Below are 20647 nucleotides of genomic sequence, written 5' to 3'. Positions count from 1 at the left end.
TATTCCTTTAAAAGAGCATGTTAAAGACAGCGATGTCGCCACACAGAGCAGCGCCATATCACGAAAATATCATGAAAATTTACTTTTTACAAATTTATAATATAAAAATAAATATTAAGCGATATTTTGGTTTACGGGTTATTTTGTTAGGATTAGTTGTTGGTATTTTTTCCGGGCCGATTCCTCGTACCATGCTACTAACTATTTCAGAATTGACTTTGAAAATCCTCTATTATTATTCTTTTATCGTACACAATCCGGTAATCTTTGTTAGATGATGTATTAATAATTGAACAAGATTTTGGGTCTCGGGTTATTTTGTGTGGGTTAGTTGTTATTTTTTCTGGTCCAATTCCTCTTACCATACTACTTACCGTTTCAAAGTTTACTTTCTTAGCATTTTTAAAATTGAGTCAAACCTTTGACTTTGCAGACAGTTTTGCCTGAATCTACCACCCGAAACAAAGCATGAGATATATTTTCCGTCTTTGGGATCTATTTCGTTCGTTAATTCACCCAAATAATCACCAAGCGATGGTTGCCACTCATCAGGGTTAGTTTTATTAAAATGAAAACGCAAGAATCCGTATATCGTAATAAAGTACACGATCTTGTAATTGTTCTAACAATTCGAACAGCTTTAATCTAGCTGTGGCCGTGGTAAAGGCTGCAATTGCAACGTTAACTTTTTCATTGACAGTTATTGATTTGATTTAAAGTGAGACAATATGTTTAATACGCGTGGATTCTAACACACGGTTACGAATTCTAGTTATATCATTATTACAATGATCGGGAATCTCTAAAATACTACAAACATAACGATAAAATGGAGTTTGAGCAAATATTGACCATGCCAACATGAAAGGGTAAAACTAAATACAATACAACAGTAATTGAAATTAAAATAAAACACTTGACAAATCATTGACAATGAAACTATTTTCTTTTCAATACGTTCATAACAATACCGATTGAAAAAATCGCTACATCAAAAATGTTGTTTTTGAATGGTAGAGTTGTCTCCACCATCCCCAGATTTTCGGTGCAGATATTAAATACATCATTGACGTAATCTTCAAAGAATAAATTTAGAAATACAATAACGCGTTTGCATCTTTTTACATACTTCATTATTGTTTGCTTGTCTTTCGTTGGCTTCATTCTAACATAGGTTAAGCCATTTCATTGTAATAAGTCTGCTACTTTTAACGTGTCGCTGTTACAGTATGTTTAGAAAAGCATGACGAAACTATAAGAAAATCGACAATGTTTTTTTGCCGTCGTCTTCTGAATTAAAGGCGTATGCCTGTAAAAGAAAACATGACGTAAATAAAAAATGATATTTTTCGATGTTTTGGGGAGCATTTTCCTGCATAAACAATAATAATAGTTTGTATACTTACCATGAAAACACGCCTCTAGTTCGTTGACGACGACCCGCCGATTGTGATGGTTGTTGCTGTGTTGGTTGTTGCTGAGTTGATTCTATATGAAAAAAAAAATATACATTATAACAATCATGTGAGCAAAACTATGGTATAACTAGATTTAATTCGTCACTATGACGAATTATAGGTTATATGCATTGATTTAAATAAAGATAATTGATTTTTAAAAGATATATTGATTGATTGATTTTCTCAAAATCTTTAAAGATGTATTGTCCCTTGAAACACAAAAAGTGAAGGTCAAAATATTCTAAATTTAAATTGGCCATATCAAAGTAATATCACCCGATTCTGTAGCTGTTAGTACACTCAGTGTGGAAGACTGTCGACAGTCTGCCAGAGACCTGTCTGACTGTATTAAGTACTTTTAATACACGATATCGCTGTCATTAGGTTCCTATCTAGAGACAATTTGTAACGTTATAATAGTGTATTCAATATAAAATCCACTCGGCAACCAGAATAGTAGCAGGTTTATCGTATTGCCATGCAAGAATGGATAGGCGTTTTCCTCTGCTTTTTGGCCTTCTAGTCAGTTATTGTTATTGATTATACGAATTACGTAATTAGTTTAGTAGCTCATCTACCTTTTTAGCAGGGCATACTCAATATAGTAGAGGCTAGGCCTACTACACTCAAGTTAAGTAAGAGTTGGCATGGTACGAGTCGACCAGGGTACAACCACTAGCCTTACTAGAAGAACATAGGCTATAGGTCTGCGGGAATGGGAAATCTGGCCTAGAAGGCATAGGCCTACAGGAATCCAGTCAAGTCGCCCCATCGCAAAGTCGCCCCATCGCAAAGTCGCCCCATCGCAAAGTCGCCCCATCGCAAAGTCGCCCAATACAAAGTCGCCCCATCGCATTGGGTACGCCCAAAAAAAAGCCATCATATGAGCATTAAAAGGTCTCGTAGAGCCAGCGGTGTTAGCCTACTACGCATCACTACTACTACACCCCTACTACTAGCTAGGCCTAGCCTAGAGTTCATTTTAAATTAAGTAGGCCTAGGGCTCCAGTAGTAATTTCGGTCGCGTTTTCGGCCTATTTTTCAGGAAATGTGAGAGGTGAGGTGGGTTAGCTAACCTAAGCTGTTAGCTAACCTAACCTGTAAGTAGTATTCTAGCCCATCCATGATGGGTACGCCCGGGTTGGAATTGGTACATGTTGACCCGTATCCGTATTCTTCTAGCTAGGGTGCTGGTAAACCCGTACCCATGCCATCCAACTTAGCTAACTCGTACCCAAATAATTTGTCAACTCGTACCCTGGGCTAACCCATACCTAAACCAACCCGTATGTAATATAAATATAAAATATAATAGTTAATTATATCTCAACCGTAATAGTAATATTAGTAAATAACGATTATTTTATTTACCATTACTATTACTGTTACGGTTGAGATATAATTAACTATTATATTTTATTTGGAATACCAACCGAATGAATCTTTTTAATGAATATAAATATACTTTTAATAGCATTAAACATAGGTACGGGCCAGCCCATGATGAGTACGAGCCAGCCCATGAGGGTATGAGTGAGCCAAAATGTTGGGTACGAGTTGGCATGGGTACGGGTTGACCTGTATCCTTCTAGCTAATCTTACTAGGCCTAGTAGAGTAGGTCTATGCTACCAAGTCCGGCTACAATAATGGTATTCTGTTTATAGCTTTATTGATAGCTTGGTTCAAATCTGGGTTGGGACGGCTTTTTGTCATTCTAAAACAGATTTCCTTATCATAATAAAATAATATATGAATTTAACTGTAATATTGTATACATAATATTAGTAATTGCCATAGCATTTATTATTATTATTATATATTATACGGTTACCCCTTGATTATACTATAGTACTGTATAAAACTATAATTTCCTTGTTATATTTTACAATATTTTCTTCACAATTCAACAATTTTGTCTTTCACAGCACAAATTATCATACTGAATCATCACACACCAAGTCTCGTAAATCTCTACTGTATTTCTCCAAACTACTCCAACTACTACATGGTATTTTCTTGAGGCTAAACTACAGTACACGGTATACTGGTACTACCATCATTCCTGGCCCGTCAACCTGGACCACATTACAGTATGGTCCAACACATAAGTACAGCCATACTACTGATTTAAAATAGTGAATTACACCCTGTGGTCAAGACTTTATTTGCTCTTATGCTTATTTCCTCCAAATACAGAGTACGTAGGGCTTTCAATTTGCTTTTATACATGTTAATTTAAAAATCGTTTATGCCTATTGTTGTATCAAATTTAGACTTTAAATACTGGGATGATCACCCTAAATTTTCTTTTTCAATTAACAATTTTATATTTCACAGCTTTTTATTCATAACTGTTAAATTGCATCCCAATACATGGTACCTATTGGTATTATATCTAAAAATACAAAGGTGGCCAACACAGATAGTTTGATATATACAGTACTCTCTTATAAATAGATGTATCTCTCTAAACTACTCCAACTACCTAATTAGCATACTACTGTACACTTTGTAGACAAGAAATAAATTGTATCCACCTAGAGGACTTATGGTAGTACAGTCGATCGTCCTGTCACTGGCCCGGTCAACATAATCTACGCCTAGATTATTACAGTAATTAAAGTAATTATTACAGAGATTTTTTTTTTTTTCAGAAAAGTTATGTGTAGAGAAAGCAGTACTCGTATTAAAAACTAAGCAGGTTGTACTCTTGAACGCAAACTGGCAGGATATTTTAAATATTTTTTATTGTTGAAATGATGGAATCCTAACTTCATTTTCCACGAATTGGAGACAAAGACATATTACGATCCTTTTATTTAAATTTATTTGGATAGACCTCCATGTAAATTCATTAAAGGCTATATGACTGTTTTATATTTTAATATGTGATAGTAGAAAATCATTGTGCATAATGAGGACTAAGAATCTAATATTTACTTGCATTCTCATCTTTTTAAAATTGTATTTATAATGCTGGTAATGAGTTTACTATTGAAAAAGTCATGTTTCCACTTATCTCAAATTGTGGCACACCTCTAACCTTGTTAGAACTGACTGTGTTCTACATTATTCTGCTATATAATAGTGCTTCCACCATACTTCAACCTGGTAATTGAATAAATTTCACCGGGGTAAAATTTAAACTAATTATCATCCTTTAACATAAAGTATCCTCCTGAAACATGTATTTGTACTGTACTTCATCTAATATCCATTACTTAATACTAATTTGGGTGATTTATGTCTAACTTCAGGAATGATCTGAGGCTAGAAAAACGAATTTCTGTACATATAATTTATATAAAAAATAAACCAATGTTTTCCTAATAACTTAACCCCTAGGTTGATAACTAACAAAGAAATTATTGAAATTGTGTTCTTACACTATAGGTGTACTGTATCTACATATGCATACTGCGTTGAAAAGAAGAATGTTTTATAGTTATTATAGGTTATTTCCAAATATTAAAGGTCTGATATCTAACATAAACTAAATGTTACCAAACTATGTTTTTGAAAATCTTTATGATATAATAATTATAATAATATGAACATAATATTAAATTATATTGACTATTTTTGATAATCATCATGTCCTTATAAATTCATTTATATTTATTTTGTGGTAATATAGTTCATATATTATGTATTAAATAAATTGGTACGGCCCTATACTGTTTATATTTAAGGAAAGTTTATATACACTATTATTTTATGCCTACTAATATTAGTATTAATTGTTTATGTAACTATTTTGTCTAATTCCATTGGATTTTTGTATAGGCCAATGGCATTAATGTTTTTCTCAAAGCAAATTAGCCTAATAATGCCATATTTAGACACATAATTCATTGATTTCTGATATTCTGTACTTGTGTATGCATTACTAAAATAGTAGTTATTTTATTACTTTTATAATGTATGTATAAACATTTATTCATTTTTTTTTTACATTTTTTAATTTAAAAATTATTAAAATACCTATCTACCTTTCTGTTATTGTTAGTATTATAATATTTTTTGAGGCAGATTGATTTCAATAAAAAAAATTTAAAACAATTAATTTGACTTATACTGTACTATGTTAGTTCAGAAGATGAAGTGTGTGTGGGCAGAATCTGGTGTGTTGGAGGTTGGTGATGTGAGGTGTATTTTTGTCACTTTAAGTCCTAAATTAGATGTTTTCTGAAGAAAAGAAGTAAGAGGATAGGCTTTCAAACAACTTCAAGAAGATTCACACATAAATAATTACTTCCAAATAAAATAGTATGTAACAGTGTATATTACAGTACATTGAATAAACTCGAGCGGAAAAATAACACACATAAAAAAACATTCATTTTCTTGTCGAAAAGCGCCCTCTCTAGTTTTCTATTAATTTATTAATAATTATTATTAATTAATGAGTAATATAAACATATTTTTAACATTTATTGCTTGAAGCTTATTCTACTCCTAACAAAGTTTCATACCTCCAAATTTCATCAACGTATTCAAAGCACTTCAATAAATATCACATTGAACATTAAAAATTAGGGTTATGATAGAATTTTGCTTAAAAACATATACAAAAAACATCGATAAAAAATATTTTTCGTATTCAAAAACATTTGATACTTGGTAGAAATGTTCAATATAGGTTGCTCCATCCATATTGCAAAAAATAAATAAATATCGAGCCATATCACTGATTTTTTAAATTTACGTTTTTACAAAATGTACACTTATGAAAGATCATACAACTCCAACGCATTTTTTAAACCTAATAACGATTTTGAAAAAACAACGAAAAAAAAAACGTTCATGAATGAAATTTTGTTTCTGTGAATAGAGCAACCTATATTGAACATATTAAAAAAGTTTCAAATGTTTTTAAATTCGGAAAGTATTTTTTATCGATGTTTTTTGTATATGTTTTTAAGCAAAATTCTATCATAACCCTAATTTTTAATGTTCAATGTGATATTTATTGAAGTGCTTTGAATACGTTGATGAAATTTGGAGGTATGAAACTTTGTTAGGAGTAGAATAAGCTTCAAGCATTAAATGTTAAAAATATGTTTATATTACTCATTAATTAATAATAATTATTAATAAATTAATAGAAAACTAGAGAGGGCGCTTTTCGACAAGAAAATGAATGTTTTTTTATGTGTGTTATTTTTCCGCTCGAGTTTATTCAACGTACTGTAATATAAACTGTTACATACTATTTTATTGGGAAGTAATTATTTCTGTGTGAATCTTCTTGAAGTTGTTTGAAAGCCTATCCGCTTACTTCTTTTCTTCAGAAAACATCTAATTTAGGTCTTAAAGTGACAAAAATACACCTCACATCACCAACACCCAACACACCAGATTCTGCCCACACACACTTCATCTCCTGAACTAACATAGTACAGTATAAGTCAAATTAATTGTTTTAAATTTTTTTTATTGAAATCAATCTGCCTCAAAAAATATTATAATAGTAACAATAACAGAAAGGTAGATAGGTATTTTAATAATTTTTAAATTTAAAAATGTAAAAAAAAATGAATAAATGTTTATACATACATTATAAGAGTAAAAAGTAATAAAATAACTACTATTTTAGTAATGCATACACAAGTACAGAATATCAGAAATCAATGAATTATGTGTCTAAATATGGCATTATTAGGCTAATTTACTTTGAGAAAAACATTAATGCCATTGGCCTATACACAAATTCAATGCAATTAGACAAAATAGTTACATAAACAATTAATACTAATATTGGTAGGCATAAAATAATAGTGTATTATAAACTTTCCTTAAAGATGTATTGTCCCTTTGTCAAATTCCAAAAAAATAAAAAATAACAGATTTCGAAAAAAAGTGGGTCATTTTGAAGTATCATAATAGTTATTAACTTTCACCAAAAATTAGTCGAAAAAAAAATAATTTAACTGAAATACAGACGTTTTTTGGTTCAAAAAATAACTTTGACTTCCAGTCAAAGTTTTCGATCAAAACATATCTCATAATACAACGTGCTTATTTGGCTACTCTGTATGCATAATCATAAAACTTCCTCGCCATCTGTGTGAAAACACCTTCTCAACCGTGACGAGTTGTAAACAATCCTAATTAGCATCATGCATAATGTATAATCATGGTTTGAAATCTTTGTTTACTTTCGCTCGCGACGATTTTCCAGATGAAATGTAACCAAATTAATTTAGCTGTTAATTACGTAAAATTGTTGTTTTTGGCTCGAATTTTCGACTTAAAGTGAATAACTTTAATATTACTTTGATATGGCCAATTTAAATTTAGAATATTCTGACCTTCATTTTTTTGTGTTTCAAGGGACAATACATCTTTAAATATAAACAGTATAGGGCCTTACCAATTTATTTAATACATAATATATGAACTATATTACCACAAAATAAATATAAATGAATTTATAAGGACATGATGATTATCAAAAATAGTCAATATAATTTAATATTATGTTCATATTATTATAATTATTATATCATAAAGATTTTCAAAAACATAGTTTGGTAACATTTAGTTTCTGTTAGATATCAGACCTTTAATATTTGGAAGTAACCTATAATAACTATAAAACATTCTTCTTTTCAACGCAGTATGCATATGTAGATACAGTACACCTATATTGTAAGAACACAATTTCAATAATTTCTTTGTTAGTTATCAACCTAGGGGTTAAGTTATTAGGAAAACATTGGTTTATTTTTTATATAAATTATATGTACAGAAATTCGTTTTTCTAGCCTCAGATCATTCCTGAAGTTAGACATAAATCACCCAAATTAGTATTAAGTAATGGATATTAGATGAAGTACAGTACAAATACATGTTTCAGGAGGATACTTTATGTTAAAGGATGATAATTAGTTTAAATTTTACCCCGGTGAAATTTATTCAATTACCAGGTTGAAGTATGGTGGAAGCACTATTATATAGCAGAATAATGTAGAACACAGTCAGTTCTAACAAGGTTAGAGGTGTGCCACAATTTGAGATAAGTGGAAACATGACTTTTTCAATAGTAAACTCATTACCAGCATTATAAATACAATTTTAAAAAGATGAGAATGCAAGTAAATATTAGATTCTTAGTCCTCATTATGCACAATGATTTTCTATCACATATTAAAATATAAAACAATCATATAGCCTTTAATGAATTTACATGGAGGTCTATCCAAATAAATTTAAATAAAAGGATCGTAATATGTCTTTGTCTCCAATTCGTGGAAAATGAAGTTAGGATTCCATCATTTCAACAATAAAAAATATTTAAAATATTCTGCCAGTTTGCGTTCAAGAGTACAACCTGCTTAGTTTTTAATACGAGTACTGCTTTCTCTACACATAACTTTTCTGCAAAAAAAAAAAATATCTCTGTAAATATGTATTTTAATTACTGTAATAATCTAGGCGTAGATTATGTTGACCGGGCCAGTGAGAGGACGATCGACTGTACACAGTACTACCATAAGTCCTCTAGGTGGATACAACTTATTTCTTGTCTACAAAGTGTACAGTAGTATGCTAATAGTACTATTATTAGATTAGGTAGTTGGAGTAGTTTGGATATCTATTTATAAGAGAGTACTTTATATTGATAGATATAATACCAATAGGTACCATGTATTGGGATGCAATTCAACAGTTATGAATAAAAAAAACTCTGTATGCTTTTTTCTAGCTGTGAAATATAAAATTGTTAATTGAAAAAGAAAATTTAGGGTGATCATCCCAGTATTTACAGTCTAAATTTGAACGTTATGCAACAATAGGCATAAACAATTTTTAAATTAACAGGTATAAAAGCAAATTGGAAGCCCTACGTACTCTGTACGTTGGAGGAAATAAGCATAAGAGCAAATAAAGCCAAACCGTATAATATATAATAATAATATATGCAATGGCAATTACTATGTATACAATAATTACAGTTAAATTCATATATTATTTTATTATGATAAGGAAATCGTGAAAGTACGTTGTTTGTTTTACTTTTGTATTTTTGGCGGCGATTGCCTTCCATAAATCTGTTTTAGAATGAGGAAAAGCCGTCCCAATCCAGATTTGAACCCAGCTATCAATAAAGCTATAAACAGAATAGACTATTATTGTAGCCGGACTTTAGCGTAGACCTACTCGAGGCCTAGTACGATTAGCTAGAAGGGTACAGGTCAACCCGTACCCAAATTTTGGTTTACTCGTACCCAACACTTTGGCTCACTCGTACCCATCATGGGCTGGCTCGTACTAATCATGGGCTGGCCCGTACCTATGTTTAATGGCGAATGCTATTAAAAGTATATTTATATTACATACGAATTGGTTTGGGTACGGGTTAGCCCAAGTGGGTACGAGTTGACCAATGATTTGGGTACGAGTTAGCCAAGTTGGGTTGGCATGGGTACGGGTTGACCAGCACCCTAGCTAGAATACAGATACGGGTCAACCCGTACAAATGCCAACCCGTACCCATCATGGATGGGCTAGAATACTACTTACAGGTTAGGTTAGCCTAGCTGGGCTAACCCACCTCACCTCTCACATTTCCTGAAAAATAGGCCGAAAACGCGACCGAAATTACTGGAGCCTAGGCCTACCTACTTAATTTAAAATTAACTCCTAGGCCTAGGCTAGCTAGGCCTAAATAATAGTGATCCATAGTAGGCTAACACCTCTGGCTCTACGAGGCCTTTTTATGCTCATAGGATATGATAGGATAGCTTTTTTTGGGCATACCCAATGTAGGCCTATGCCTATCTAGGCCAGATTTCCCATTCTCGCAGGACTATAGCCTATGCTCTAGTAGGTGTACCCTGTCGATTCACCCCCTGGTCGACTCGTACATGCCAACTCGTACTTAACTCCCTAAACTCGTACCACCCAAATAATTGGTTGATTTGACGCTAGTAGGCCTAGCCTAGCTACGATATTCATTATGCCCTGCTAAAAAGGTAGATGAGCTACTAAACTAATTACGTAATTCGTATAATCAATAACAATAATTGACTAGCCTAGGCCTAAAAAACCTAAAAGCGGCGGAAAACACCTATCCATGCATGGCAATACGATAAACCTGCTAATACTATTCTGGTTGCCGAGTGGATTTTATATTGAATACATATTATAACGTTACAAATTGTCTATAGATATGAACCTAATGACAGCGATATCGTGTATTAAAAGTACTTAATACAGTCAGACAGGTCTCTGGCAGACTGTCGACAGTCTTCCACACTGAGTGTACTAACAGCTACAGAATCGGGTGGTAATATTAAAGTTGTAGGAAATTTGCTCAAGATGACTGTACAGAGACTAAAATGAGCACATGTATCCGGGTTTGAGATGAAGTTGTTTTATTCCAACAGTCTCATTCAATTCTAAAATATAACATACATCAAACTGATCAAATAAACAGAACACTAGACATGAAACTCGTCACTTTGACGAGTTAGTTGTCCGCACCACGACAAACGCCACGTGCACGTCATACGTTGGAATATTGCACACAGATAAAGATTATGGCATTATGACAAGAACTGAAGAATATGATATGTTAGTGCTGAATTCTGTCAATTTTGTGTCATATAGTATATACATGCAAACAGTATAATCTGTATACATATTACATACAGTGTAGAATAGGTGAAATTACGGGACCCGCCATTTATTCCAATTTTTAACATGGCGACGGTATCAAAATGAAACACTTAGATAGCAATTTCAGAAGGAAATTATCTCAGGAACAACATATTAACGTGTAGAAGAAATTTGAATACGTAAAATATAGATGCGCACCCTTTTAAATGTGATGAACTATTACGCAAAATATGAAAATACGACTTTTTTTATTCAACTGGCCATATGATGACGTCACAACATCCGATTGGCAAAATGTTCACATGAATTCGTATCTACAATCCAATAGCTTCCAGAAAACGTTTTAATCGTGATTATCACATTTTATTCTTACGAGCTATTACAGATTAAAATTTACTGTAAAGATGAAATTAATGACCCACGTAATTAAAATTTTTAGGCATGATGACGTCATAAAAATTAAAATATTTTTATCTCATGCTAAAGAAAGTTGATTGACCTACACAATATATAAATGTAGGAGAAAAAGGAATACAGATAAGCGTGATGGGCTCCATTGAATGTGATGACCAATAACGAAAGAGACAAAAATTCTATATTTTACATTCGTGTGGCCATACGATGACGTCACAATGTTTTTTTAGCCTTATCGATGCATGATCCGATATCTACAACTCATCAACTTCTAGATTTTGTAATAAAAATAAACGGTTCACGGTTTACTTTAGAAACTATGACTGTTTAAAAAAAGACATAATTTTGACGATTTTTTAAAGCTTTTTCATAAAAAACGCGCACGAATTGTCTAATTCAACGTGTTCGTATGGCGTTATTTAAACTGGAAAAGGTCTAAATTGTTTTCAAAATTACTAGGAAAGGCTTGAAAAATATAATTCAAGAGAAAAAAATATGTTTTGAATGCTACGTGCGCACCGCGCGCGTAAAAAAATGCGCGCCCGTGGGAATTGTTGACATGCTCAAAATGACAAGAAACGCATAAAAAGTTGATTAGAAATTAATTTTGCGCATTTTGAAATTTTAAATGCGCGTGCGCGCGTAACTTCTTGTGAAACATGCCATTTTTAATCCGTAGAAAGTTTGCCCCTGATATGACTTAAATTTTGTCAAAGTGTCAATACTAAATGACTTTTGGTTTTTAATCTATGATCAATCATTGAAATTCATAAAATTGCGCGTAAGTCACGTTGCGCAACTATGACGTCATTCAAAAATAGGAGGTGCACAACTTCACGTAAATGCCCTCATGCTGACAAAGTTATAACATGTTATGTTTACACGTTTTTGAGATATGTGAGGGAGAAGGAAAGAAAAAAAAAAAGTAACAGGACAGTTACAAGGAGTTATCCGCTCAATGCGGATAACTAATAATACAGAAAAAAAATATTGATCCCATACAATAACAAGGAGTTATCCGCTCTACCAAGCGGATAACTAATAATCATGTAATTACTACATTTCGTTAACATGTCAAACTTGTCTATTCTTATCAAAACTTACTACTTTGCCAGATACAGACAAGCGTGACCAGTAAATTCAACAGTAATTCTTTACAACAGATTAACACATATAAAGTTAAGCAACAATTCTTGCAATCTTAATGAAAATATATTCTGATGATTTTATGGAAAATACTGTAGTCTATATCATGATAACACAATCTTAACTCAGTTTTAACTATGTATAATAACTCATCTGGTTTGTCCTATTCAAACTCTCGTAAACTACAACCACAAGATGGCGGCGTCCATCATTACCACGTTGTTGAGACTAACCAAGCAATTATATTTAACACCATTACTAATAATTACGATAAACATCATTGAATAATTTCAGATTCATAATTGAGTGAATTAAACAAACTTACGTCTTTAAACAATGACCAAACATTTATTTCTACTTGCTTTTAACTAATGTTTCTTAGTAATTAAAGACCCCTTCCCTGCAATTTTGGACGTTTTTTGGAAAATAATACATATATATCACTTTAAAAACATTAAACCATGTCATTCCTTGTCTTAAATGTACGTTTTATGGTAAATTATGATAAAAAGTGAGAAACAATGCACTACCTAAGTAGCTCGCGGCGATCGACCTCTCGTGGACGGTCTTAGGCCTAGCCTAGCTAGGCTTGGTTTTGTAGGCCTAGCTGGTAAACATCGGTAACGTACGAACATCGTACGCTAGCTATATACCTAGCCTGACGTTGTATAGTTGCTGAATTAATTGTCTTTCTATTTTTACCAGACTCCGTTGATACAAATTGGGGAAAACCCGGTATTTTCGCTGAAAAGTTAGGAGTCTTCCATTTGTTTTGGCCTCACGATCGATCGAAAAGTGGGCGAATTACAGGTGAAAAACAAAAATATCAATCCGCGCGCAATGCATTTTGGGATTTATAGCGGGCCGCTATAATTATTAGAATCGACTTATTTTTCACATTTTTAACCGTTTAAAGACGAAAAAAGTTATCGCAATAGGACCATATAGTATTATTTTTACATTAAATATAGTTTGTGATCTTAAATTAGATCTAAAAAACGTAGGGAAGGGGGCTTTAACTGCAACACACTCACAGTAGCGTTTTCGACGCTCATCTGCCTTAAATCCGTTGGCGGCGCCAATTAAGATTAAACTAAATCTTACAAAAGTTATTCACTTTAAGTCGAAAATTCAAGCCAAAAACAACAAGTTTACGTAATTAACAGGTAAATTAATTTGATTACATTTCGTCTGGAAAATCGTCCCCAGCGAAAGTAAACAAAGATTTCGAACCACGAGTATGTATTATGCATGATGCTAATTAGGATTGTTTACAACTCGTCACGGTTGAGAAGGTGTTTTCACCGTACAGATCGCGAGGATGTTTTATGATTATGCATACAGAGTAGCAAAACAAGCGCGTTGCATTATGAGATATGTTTTGATCGAAAACTTTGACTGGAAGTCAAAGTTATTTTTTGAAAAAAAAACGTCTGTATTTCAGCTAAATGATTTTTTTTTCGACTAATTTTTAGTGAAAGTTAATAACTATTATGATACTTCAAAATGACCCACTTTTTTCGAAATCTTTTTTTTTTTTTTTTAATTACATCTTTAATTATTTATAATATATGATAGGATCTTGCTAACGCGAATACAATAGCCGGTATCACAATCCGATCAAAGATCCCTCTGCGTATAATGTCATAAACCACATTGTTACATAGTAATAAAGACATTACTTACTTTTATCTAGATTTCATTATAAATTATGTGTATAATCTATACACTAAAAAATAAAATTGAACAAACAATACGGATAATAAAAAAAAATCTCATTTCGTTTCCCAAGGTGAGACTCGATCTCGGTACCTTGAATGCCATAGACACGAGCACAGCCCACCGAGTCATACACAACCGACTAAAAGTTGTAGATAGATTCCTCCGTGTATTTACTGTGCAGTAACCACTTTGGTGCAGATAGATTATTACATACCGCAACGAATTATAATTTTTGATTGAATGATGACATCTTTAAAAATTAAAAAAAATGATGCACTGTCAAACTATATACTTTTAACTTTAATATAATGAACTTTTGAAGGAAGAAAGTTAATGTTTGTTATTTTGGCCTAAGAAAATGTCATAATTTGTTTAATTGTCGAAATTAATTTTTTTTAATTTAATATGCAATTAATGATGACTTTTGTTCTCTTAATTTCATAATAAATCATACATAAGATACATACACTTCAAGAAAATGAAATAAAAAATAGGTGTTCCCGAGCATTCTGACGATCTATATTAATTTTAAAATTTAGCATATTTTCACCATTTTGTCAACTAACACGTGCGTAGCCTGTCACTTTTGACGTGCTCATATAACGCAAATTCGCTTTGAAAAGTGAATAAAATATGATGATATTATTAAAGAAAGGTTGTAAATCAGAAATCGGGCAAAAGGAGTGCATATTAACGTTTAACGCGCGTGCAAAAATCTGCGCACTCATGGTAATTTTTTAAACGCTTAAAATTGCCTGAAAATTTTAAGCGCCGTACGCATACGTTATATGCGCTACGCACGTAATTGTATTGCCATATACAAGGATCAATACTGGGACCTTTACTATTTATTTTATACGTAAATTCACTTCCTGAATTTTTATCATGTAAATGTGTGATGTATGCAGATGATACAACACTCTTATGTAGTTCATCTGACCCTTTAATACTTCAGAATCAACTCAATATCAATCTAAACAAAATTATAGAATGGTTTGACCATAATCAACTCGCACTAAATCTTAATAAGACCAATACAAGCTTATGGTTTTCAGCACAAATCAGAAAACGGCAACATTTAAGAATATAACTTTACTTCATAATAACGAAACTATTGAAAGAGTTGATTCTTTTAAGTATTTAGGTGTTGAAATTGGAAGGAACATATAGACAAAATGTCTTGTAAAATAGCTAAACGTATCGGTGTGATTCGTCGTATTAAGATGTATCTTCCTATGTATACTTTAAAAATGTTAGCAAATGCTTTAATTATTCCATTATTTGATTAGTGTTGCTATGTTTGGTCCAATTGTAACATAAGTTTTTCAGATTCTCTTCAGGTTTTAATCAACAGATTAGGTAGAATATTGTTATCAGTAGACATGTATACCCCTATTAATGATATCTTAAGTACTCTTGGATGGAGTAGACTTACAGAAAAATGGAATGAAAATATTCTTATAATGCTTTTTAAATGTTTAAAAGAAATAGCTCCAAGATACTTAACAATATTATTTCAATTTACTGTAGATAACCATAATAAATGCACTCGCTCCCAAAGTAATAATGATTTATCTATTCCGTTATGGAATAACTCTCAGGGTAAAAGAACTTTTGTTTATAGATCAACTAAATTATGTAATTCTCTACCAAATAACATAAAATCAGAACTCCATAATATGTCTTTGGCAACTTTTAAATCTTCACTATAGAAATCATATATGTATTAACCTTTTTGCCTTCACAATTGTAAATAGTTTTATATCTGTTTTCTTTCTTTTTGTTTTTCTTTTATATTTTATTTTTGTTGTAAATATGTTTACTGAACCACTTTGGAAATCAGTACATTTGTATTGAAAGTGTATTTCAGTTTAAAGAAAGAACAAATAAATAAATAAATAAATAAATAAATAAATATAATGAAATATGACCTGAAATTTATGAGTACCAAATTTTATTTAATTGTGATTCATGCTTGTGAAGATATGATTACAACCGTGATTTCATTAAATTTCATTAGACCGCGTAATTTTTGATTGCGCACCTTGAAAACATAACCACATCGATTCCTGGCCATAAGGAATAAACTCTGAAAAATTGACTTAGCTAGATGAAACTGATATCAAGATAATTGACGGACAAAATAGTGCTAAGGAAAGAATAAATAAATATTCTGACAGAATCAAGAGGTTATATGCATGATAATGCATATAACCTAATTAATAATAATACACTATAGAAATAAGATTACGTTGCTAAAACAAACAATACAAATTACCTTCAGCATCGTCAGTCCACCACGGAGTGATCCACCGTGTTTCTGGCATTTCATACTGAATAGCTGTTTGCTGAGGTCGTTGACGACCCGCCGAATAAAACGGTTGTTGCTGTGTTGATTCTATATGAAACAAGGCCAACAGCCATTAAGTCGCGTGCTACAATGCATAGTGATACCGGACCGACAGACAGACCGACAGACAGACCGACCGACCGACATAGTGAACTATAGAGTCGCGTCCACGCGACTAAAAATATCTATCAATCATGTGAGCAGCGTTAAATAGTATCGTTCGACAATAATGCATTTACTTTAATTTAATTTCTCTTCGGATTGAATGGATACTGGAACTTTTACAAACTAGTAGGCCTGTTAAGTGAACACATCCTTCAAATTGTGATAATATTCTGAAACTTTGCACAGTTATTCATTAGGGTGTCAAAAATATGAAATGGAAGGGTTGCACAAAATTTGGTCGGGGGAAGACCGCCATTTTGGATTTCAAAATGGCGGACCCCAAATGTTCACTTTTCAGGTATATCTCTTCTAAAGAGGCACCTAGAGTTCTGATTTTAGGTGCAAATTATATGGTAGTGGGGTCACCAAACATATTGGTATAACTAACATTTTGATTGCATGGCGGCCATGTTGGATTTCAAAATGGCAGACCCTAAATTTTCACTTTTCAGGTATATCTATCTCTGCTAAAAAGGCACCTAGAGTTCGGATTTTAAGTGCAAATTATATGGTAGTGGGGTCACCAAACATATTGGTATAACTAACATTTTGATTGCATGGCGGCCATGTTGGATTTCAAAATGGCGGACTTCAAATTTTCACTTTTCAGGTATATATCTGTTGAAAAGGCACATAGAGTTCTGATTTTAGGTGCAAATTATATGGTAATAGGGTCACTAAACATATTGGTATTTAAATAACATTTTGATTGCATGTCGGCCATGTTGAATTTCAAAATGGCGGACTTCAAATTTTCACTTTTCAGGTATATCTCTGCTAAAAAGGCACATAGAGTTCTGATTTAAGGTGCAAATTATATGGTAATAGGGTCACTAAACATATTGGTATTTAAATAACATTTTGATTGCATGTCGGCCATGTTGGATTTCAAAATGGCGGACTTCAAATTTTCACTTTTCAGGTAAATCTCTGCTAAAAAGGCACGTAGAGTTCGGATTTTAGGTGCAAATTATATGGTAATGGGGTCACCAAACATATTGGTATAACTAACATTTTGATTGTATGGTGGCCATTTTGGATTTCAAAATGGCGGACCCCAAATTTTCACTTTTCAGGTATATCTCTGCTAAAAAGGTACACAGAGTTCTGATTTTAGGTGCAAATTATATGGTAATGGGTCACCAAACATATTATTGGTATTTAACTAACATTTTGATTGCATGGCGGCCATTTTGAATTTAAAAATGGCGAACTCAAAATGTTTCAGTACGGTACCTGCAGTTATAATTTTAGGTACAAAATATAATATGGTATTGAGGTCAACAAACATATTGGTATAACGTCTTTGATTGCATGGCGGCCATTTTGAATGTAACTCAAACCGTACTGGCTTTACACTATTTGTTTATGCTTATAGTTACATGCATTTAACACGGACACTCATTGTAGGTCACATTTTCCCTGGCAACCACACAGCTCTGTACATCGTAAATCACTCTTTCTGAATTTACAGCGTCAAGATCACAGTCGGTGTGTCCACAGTGAATTAAAACCTTTGTGACATCTGAAAGTTCCAGCAATGAACTCCAAACTGGACTAAATTTGTTGCCGTCCTTCCTCCATCCCTGGTTGGCTGGGTCCAGTTTAACCCTGAAGGCATCTAGACAGTTGTACCACTTCCTGACTTGTAGAATAGACCGTTTCACATGTTCTCTTAATGCCGCAGATGTTGGGGGGATATTTTCAATAGTCTTTCCCCTTGTTGTAAAAAGATATTGTCTTGCATCATTTACCTTCTTTCCATTAAATGTTCTGCAGTACTTGTTACAACAGATAGATAATCTGTGTCTGTTACACTAACATCCCCTACAGACAATGACATCCTCTCGAAAACTGGAGTCATACATGGCATCTTTTTCCAAGTCTCGTTAAATGTAGCTTTACCTTTTCCTTGAACAGATGAAGTTGTATCACAACCGCTAAAGGAATGAAAGAACAAGTAAGCGGCTGATGCTTGTGGTCCAAGAGAAGAAGCAATCTCGTGTATTGAGATGTACTTCAAGTGCTTCAAACTCGATCCAAAGCTCGTGGATGCCAGGTATTCTATGGAAAGCTGACAATGCAATAACAACAACATCACTGTCTACAGTCTTGACAAGAATGCGCGGAAAAATTTCAGCGGCATGTTCAACATGAACAAACATACGTTCATCTGCCTCTTCTATGTTACATGGCATCAGCGGTTGTATATTTACAGACTGGTTTGCTACAGCTCTGTCTCTCAGAGACCCTACAACATTCCATGATTTGTGTCAATGTTCTCTACTACTTCATTTACAATTAATATAAACAACTCTGATTTGTTGTCATCACATCTAAAAAATGTGGTCCAATTGTTGGGCATGCTCCCGCTGGCTTTGACGACCCTGCTGTCATTGTCTGCATGATATGTTAGTGAAACAGACACAGATTATCTAGAACAGTTTGTTGTAACTATGTACTGCAGAACATTTAATGGAAAGAAGGTAAATGATGCAAGACATTATCTTTTTACAACAAGAGGAAAGACTATGGAAAATATCCCCCCAACATGTGAAACGGTCTGTTCTACAAACCAGGAAGTGGTACAACTGTCTAGATGCCTTCAGGGTTGAACAGGAGACCCAGCGAACTTTGGATGGAGGAAGGACAGCAACAAATTTAGTCCAGTTTGGAGTTCATTGCTGGAACTTTCAGATGTCACAAAGGTTTTAATTTACTGTGGGCACACCGACTGTGATCTTAGACGCTGTAAATGCAGAAAGAGTGATTTACGATGTACAGAGCTGTGTGGTTGCCAGGGAAAATGTCACCTACAATAAGTGTCCGTGTTAAATGCATATAACTATAAGAATAAACAAATAGTGTAAAGCCAGTACGGTTTGAGTTACATTCAAAATGGCCGCCATGCAATCAAAGACGTTATACCAATATGTTTGTTGACCTCAATACCATATTATATTTTGTACCTAAAATTATAACTGCAGGTACCGTACTGAAACATTTTGAGTTCGCCATTTTTAAATTCAAAATGGCCGCCATGCAATCAAAATGTTAGTTAAATACCAATATGTTTGGTGACCCATTACCATATAATTTGCACCTAAAATCAGAACTCTGTGTACCTTTTTAGCAGAGATATACCTGAAAAGTGAAAATTTGGGGTCCGCCATTTTGAAATCCAAAATGGCCACCATACAATCAAAATGTTAGTTATACCAATATGTTTGGTGACCCCATTACCATATAATTTGCACCTAAAATCCGAACTCTAGGTGCCTTTTTAGCAGAGATATACCTGAAAAGTGAAAATTTGAAGTCCGCCATTTTGAAATCCAACATGGCCGACATGCAATCAAAATGTTATTTAAATACCAATATGTTTAGTGACCCTATTACCATATAATTTGCACCTAAAATCAGAACTCTATGTGCCTTTTCAACAGATATATACCTGAAAAGTGAAAATTTGAAGTCTGCCATTTTGAAATCCAACATGGCCGCCATGCAATCAAAATGTTAGTTATACCAATATGTTTGGTGACCCCACTACCATATAATTTGCACTTAAAATCCGAACTCTAGGTGCCTTTTTAGCAGAGATAGATATACCTGAAAAGTGAAAATTTGGGGTCTGCCATTTTGAAATCCAACATGGCCGCCATGCAATCAAAATGTTAGTTATACCAATATGTTTGGTGACCCCACTACCATATAATTTGCACCTAAAATCAGAACTCTAGGTGCCTCTTTAGAAGAGAT

General features: G+C 33.0%; 2 long non-coding RNA genes across 2 annotated transcripts; one reads left to right on the top strand and one right to left on the bottom strand.

Moving 5' to 3' along the window:
- Window positions 1–716: 716 nt before the first annotated feature.
- LOC144835190 (uncharacterized) lies at window positions 717–16763 on the bottom strand. Its single transcript, XR_013611054.1, has 3 exons — window positions 16649–16763; window positions 1403–1488; window positions 717–1309 (listed from the first exon to the last, which is right to left on the bottom strand). It is a non-coding gene; the product is annotated as an uncharacterized LOC144835190 (long non-coding RNA).
- Window positions 1742–5858, top strand: LOC144835880 (uncharacterized). Its single transcript, XR_013611115.1, has 3 exons — window positions 1742–1982; window positions 3387–3658; window positions 4116–5858. It is a non-coding gene; the product is annotated as an uncharacterized LOC144835880 (long non-coding RNA).
- Window positions 16764–20647: the final 3884 nt, after the last annotated feature.

The sequence above is a fragment of the Antedon bifida genome, chromosome 2 (genome assembly GCF_963402885.1).
Source record: "Antedon bifida chromosome 2, ecAntBifi1.1, whole genome shotgun sequence".
NCBI classification, from domain to species: Eukaryota; Metazoa; Echinodermata; class Crinoidea; order Comatulida; family Antedonidae; genus Antedon; species Antedon bifida.
This window is presented reverse-complemented; position numbering and strand designations above follow the sequence as displayed.